Source organism: Ambystoma mexicanum, chromosome 7p (genome assembly GCF_040938575.1).
Source record: "Ambystoma mexicanum isolate Mex_15411 chromosome 7p, UKY_AmexF1_1, whole genome shotgun sequence".
Taxonomy (NCBI): Eukaryota; Metazoa; Chordata; class Amphibia; order Caudata; family Ambystomatidae; genus Ambystoma; species Ambystoma mexicanum.
In genome coordinates this window covers 374462663-374468662 of record NC_090939.1, presented here as the reverse complement: position 1 = coordinate 374468662, position 6000 = coordinate 374462663, and positions in this window count along the sequence as shown.

The following is a 6000-nucleotide window of genomic DNA, read 5'->3' as shown; positions in this document are numbered from 1 at the left end:
AAGAGGGCTGAAGAGGCATGCAGTTGCAGCGATCAGGCAATTAAGCCTAACAGCTATTGCAGCAGTCAGGCAATTCAGCCTAACAGCCCACACCTGAAGGAACCTGAGAGGCATAAAAGACCCCCCAGGTTCAGGCAATTGCAAGGTGAGGAGGGAGCTGGAACTGTGACTGGAATGCAAGCCGTAGCAGAAAGGAGGCATGAAGCTGGCAAACCAAGCAAAGGTCGGAGAACAAAAGGACCGCCGGAATGTGGAAACAGCAGATTTCACCTCCATGTTCTGAGAGGGTCCTGTTCCCCCAAACTCTGAAGCGCAGAGGCTGCACAATGGAAGGTGTGCAGGAAAGCTGTCTTTCCCCATGTGAGCCTGGTTGCTCTGGTGAGGAGCAATTACCAAGCCGTAGGTCTCAGGAGCGAGAGGAGCTCCAGTTCCCCGTTCACTCGCATATAAGTAAACTGAGTGGACATTGATTATTGAACTTGAATTACTTGAATAATGGGAAGTGTAGCTGAAGGACTGGTCGTGTGTCACCAATTAAGAAAGGTGAACATTCCGAAGATCATTACCAAATACCTAATCTTATTAAACCCATTGTTGAAACCTCTAACTTGTGAATATAACACCAAGAGGTGGTCTTGTGTGCCCAATTGTGATTTCTGAAGGCAGACTGCATTCTATTCTATACTCTAACAAGGCATACCTTTCATGAATAAGAAGTTAAAGTGTATATATTACTGAAGCAGGGAGCAAGCATTGTCCAAGCCAAGAGCCTCCCCATGTTAACATCAATACCAGCCTTTCTTGAAGATGAAGAGACATCTGTCTGTACTGTCAAGTTAATAACAGTTAATTGACCTAAGCTACAAGTGTGCAAGCATTACCTGAAGCTAAGAGAGTGGCACCAAGGTTTCCCAGTAATTACTTGGGCTGATAGCTGGCAGAAAGGTACAGGTAATGCTGGGGAAGGCAAACAGACTGCTTGTAAAGACTATTTTGAAGTAGACACAACCTGTAGTGCCAAAGACTGTGGAAGACAGAGAGAAGTGAGTCTTAAAGGCAAACCCAGGTTGTTATTGTGGTAGACAGACAAAATAGTCAAAGAGGCTGCCCCTTTTGAAAGGAGGTATACAGAGGAAGCTTGCCTTGCCTACCATAGTGTGTTGAAGTACTTTAAAGTATATCTTGTTGAAGCCTGTCTAGAAGTCCAAATTACTGAAGCTGTGGTAGTAGTCCAAAGTACTGAAGTATTGGTGGTATATCTAGTTGTCAGTGGATGCAACATTGCAGTAGTCTAAACAAGGTGGAGTACTGTGAGACAAAGGTTACTGTTCTCGTGGTAAATCAAATAGAAGTGCGGTTGTTGAAGTGGAAGCAGAAGCAGCATTGAGATATCATCCTGACAAATATACCATTGTGAATGCTAAAAACTGTAACTAAAGAATTCCTAACTGTTGAACAAGAATGATATATTACTAACAATGTGGATATTGCATTTTCTTTTGAACTGTGGCAAATCTTCTTGAAGTGGTGACAAAGAATTGTGTCCAGGATTACGATTGATGCAATTTTTCTGGAAGTGGGAAGTGGATCTTTCACACAGGAGAAGAGATGTGTTGTCATTGGAACTTTGGTTAATTAACCTTTACTCTGACTTTTCAAGAAATGATTCAAGATATTTCTTTCCTTGGTTGAACATTTGCAGAAGTTACTTTGAATCCTGTGTAAGGGAAATTACCCAGGACATTAGAAGGTAATTTAGAAACTGTGAATGTTGTGCATGTCATGTGGTATTGCCATGTGTTTTCTTTGCGTATTTGTTGTGAGGGCCAGTTATCCTGTGTTAGTGTGTTCTCATAGCTTTAGTTAGGCAGGGAATTCCTCAGCACAGTAGGGGTATTGAGATATTTTGAAATTTTATTTTAAGAATAAAATGACATACTTTGAAAAAAAATCAAACAGTTGTTCCCCTCGGGATCCATTTTAAACACTGCCTACCATGCAGGCAGCATGTACAAATACAATCAAATGCTACCCAACTTTCTTGCATGTCGAACAGTGTTTATTTGTAAATTTGAACACTGCTTATCATTGTGAGCACTGTTTTTATGCAGGCAGCGTTTAATTGTAATTTTGAGCACTGCTTGCCATTGTTAGTATGGAAAGCAGTGCTCACAATTAAAAGTAAAAGCTGCCTGACGTGCGAGTATGCCTATGTGAGAAACCTGAAGGTGTCTTACCCGCTAGACCCTGGGGATCTGTCATCTAGATGGCTGGGACACAGCCATCGCTTTTTGATCTAGTTTCTGGCGGTGGACCAGTGTGGGAGGATCACCTGTGTGAAGGGACTTCGGGGAGTGGAAGTGGGACACCGGATAGCGAGACCCGGGATCCCCTTCCCTGTAACACCTTTACCCCATCCTCCCAAGTAGGGTACTTAGGAAATCAACCAACCGCCCCTTTTCCAACAAGAACACTCTCACAGATAGCCCACTATAAGAGAAAACTGACTAAAATCCAAGCTGTATACTTGACATGTCCCAATACAATGGTCAGGCAATTACTGACCATTACACACACCGGACTTCCATTACACCTCCCCACACAGATAAAAGATGGAGCACAAAAGCACACTCTGAGCAAGGCAAAGCACATGAAGAAGCAGCAGTTCCAAGATGGCAGTTTAATACAAGGCGAAAGGCGATAAAGCTGAAGGGGATCGCAAGGAGGGAAGTGCCCTTGACCTCTTCGATGAGGAACCGCTACTTTCAGAAACCTTTGAGAATAGAAAACGTAATACCAGGAAATAAGGCTGAAGAATCCTGCATTGTTTGTCGGAGGTACCCGAGGCCCTCCCGTGCTGATAGTCAAGGTGGGGAGAATCGCTTGCCGCCGTTGAACTGTCCTTGGCTCCTACAAAAAAGCAGCGCCAGCAAAGTCAGCACAGCCAGTGAGCTGGGGAGACTGATACCAGACCGGTCTGTGTTGAGGACAAGGATACAAGCTGCAACATTTTATAGTGAACGCTTAAGAGAACAGTATGAAGCATTTTTGATAATCAACGTGAGTAAACTTGAAGAACGAATGAGTGATTGAACTTTGAAATCAAGATGCAATACCTTAGACAGAGTGGTTCAGCACCATGTGGGTGCTCATTCTAAAGTCTCTGTAAGTTATCCAAATGAAAGGTGGCAAAAGCAAAAGAGTAACAAAGAATTGTGAATCAAAGTGGTCCCGCAACGGGCCAAGTAAAATCCTCTGCACAATCGAAAGTTTTCGATGCTAATAACGTAAAGAAATTTGATGACAATGAAGTTGGTCCGAGCCCGGCAGTGGGTGATCAGCTAGCAGCTTTTTGGTTAAAGCAAGTTTTTGTTAAAAGGTTAACTTGAAGTTGGTCCGAGCCCAACTGAGGGAGATCAGCTGAGAGCTTTTGGTTAAAGCAAGTTTTTGATAAAAAGATAACTTGAAATTGGCCCGAGTCCGGCAGAGGGAGACTAATTGAACAATGTGTTAAGAGGATCTGAGCCCGGATGAGGGGGATCCGGGGTAAACTGTGAATCAAACGAGAAATTGGATGTACTAATAATCTATGAACATTGTGTTAAGAGGATCTGAGCCCAGCTGAGGGGGTCCGAGGTGAATAGTGAATCACTTGAGAAATTAAGTACTTGTGAAATCTAAAAGAGGAAAATAACTTATTGTTTGTTTGTCACATCAGGCCTTCTGAAAGAAGAGACTTTGAAAGGCAAGATACCTGAGCACGGAGGGCCCTGATGCTAATGATTGAACTGTATCCTCGTGCTAGAAAAGCCAGAGACTGTGTTAAGCTCCAGTGCAACGCCTTGTCCCATGCTGAAAACTTGGGCAAGGGAGGCCAACTGACTGAACATCCTGACATGTCATTTTGTGAACACTTCTTTCTTTTTTGTAACACTGTTACCCACACTATTTGTACTTCGAGGTAAGGATTGGCAATAGGTTTATTAGCATATGCCCTTTTATTTTGACAAGACACCACTAGGACTGCGTTATTATTATTTGATGGTCGTAGCTTGCTCCCATCTGTAGATTTAGGATTAGATAGGGTTTATTAAACCCTTTTTGAAGTTCAATAAACACCCTTGAACTGTGGTCACTTGTGTCTGTCTTACTGTTGATACAATGCCTTCCATACATTTGGTGTCAGAAGTTGGATGTGACTCAATTGAAACAAATTGGGGAACCCTTAAATGCCAAAGGCTTACTTATAGAGCCTCAGACCCCTCTACTGCCACAAAAGAATCAATAGGCTTTGATATCTGTAGCAGCAGAGAAGCTACTATCCCTCCAGGGAAAAGAGGAATAATTCCCACAGACTTCGTTTTGATACCCTCTCCTGGTTGTTATGTGAGATTGGCCCCAAAATCTGGCCTCGTTGGAAGTTCGGTGTAGATGTTCTAGCAGGCATCATAGATCCTGACTTCCGGGGAGACATAAAACCATGGTGAAATCCCATTTGAAGTACATCGTGGAGACGAAGTTGCATAAGGAATTCTTGAAAGGGCTCTATTTCCTCATTTTAGAGACAGTGAATTGGAAGATACTGAGAGGGGTGCCTTAGGCTTTGGGGAAGCTGATGACCACCTACCACTTAAGTAAAAAGGGAAGAAGAACCTAGCATACTTCCCGACCTAGCCTTTGCCCAGCAAAATGATCCAACACTCGCTGAAGCTTTCTTACAAGCAATTCCTGAATGGGAGGGACTAGAGAAGGGAAATCCTCTTTTCTTCCTAAAACAGGATTATTGTACAGAAAGGAAACATCCACACAAGGTCTAAGTAAAACTCAGTTTGTAATCCCCGAAACCCATCGGAAGATCGTACTAGAGATTGCACATTCTCATTTGACAGGGGAACACTTAGGACAATCTATGACCCAAGTGCACATCATTGGGAAGTATTACTGGCCAGGTATCCATCCTGATATTAAAAACTTCATTCAGACGAGTGAAATATGTCAGAAAACCAGTACTCACATTCCCTTGCCTGCCCCTCTGAATGCTTTACCAATAATAAAAGTCCCTTTCTCAAGGATTGGATGAATATCATTGGACCATTGGAAACCTCTAGACTGGGTAACAAATATGTCCTCGTAATTGTTGATTATGCTACCAGATACCCCAAGGCATTCCATATGCAGAACAATACCACCCAGCAGATTTGAAAACACCTATTAACATATTTTTCCATGGTTGGTTTTCCTAAGGAAAACCTGACAGATCAAGGGTTCTATTTCATGAGCAAACACATGGGCAAAGTAAAGGAGCTGCTCCATATCGCCACCTTAAGAATTTCAGTGTGCCATCCCCAAACGGATGGACTTGTCAAAAGATTCAATAAAATCCTCAAAATGATTCCACGAAAACTGGTAGATCTGGACGGCAAGGACTAGGACAGCATTATCTGCTGGACACTATTTCCAGTCAGAAAAACTCCCCAGGCGTCCACTGGATTCTCTCCTTTTGAACTACTGTATAGTAGAGAACGTAGATATGTGCTGTAAATGCTCTGGGAGACCTGGGAAGAAAGAGAAGAGGCACCCATTCCCCTTTCACAAACAGCTAACAGATTGCGAGAGCATATGAAACTTGTTCGAAAATCTAGTCTATACTCATATGGAAATAGCCCAAACACAACAAAAGTCCACCTATGACAAAAAGGTACACCTAAGGTTATTTTCAATAGGACAAAAGGTATTAGTCCTCTTACCTACCTTGGAAAACAAACTTCTCAAAGTGGCATGGCCGTATGAAATATTGTAACAAACAGGAACTTGTACCTATAAGGTAGCCCAACCTGATAGGAACAAAAGACCCAGCTCTACTAAGTAAATCTCTTAAGAGTGGAAGTAAAATCCTTCCGCTACCAATACCATGATACAATTATGTTTGGTACCAGCAGAAATAGCTAATTTTGAATTAATTCCACAAGAGCAATCTACCCAACAACAAGAATGTTGAAA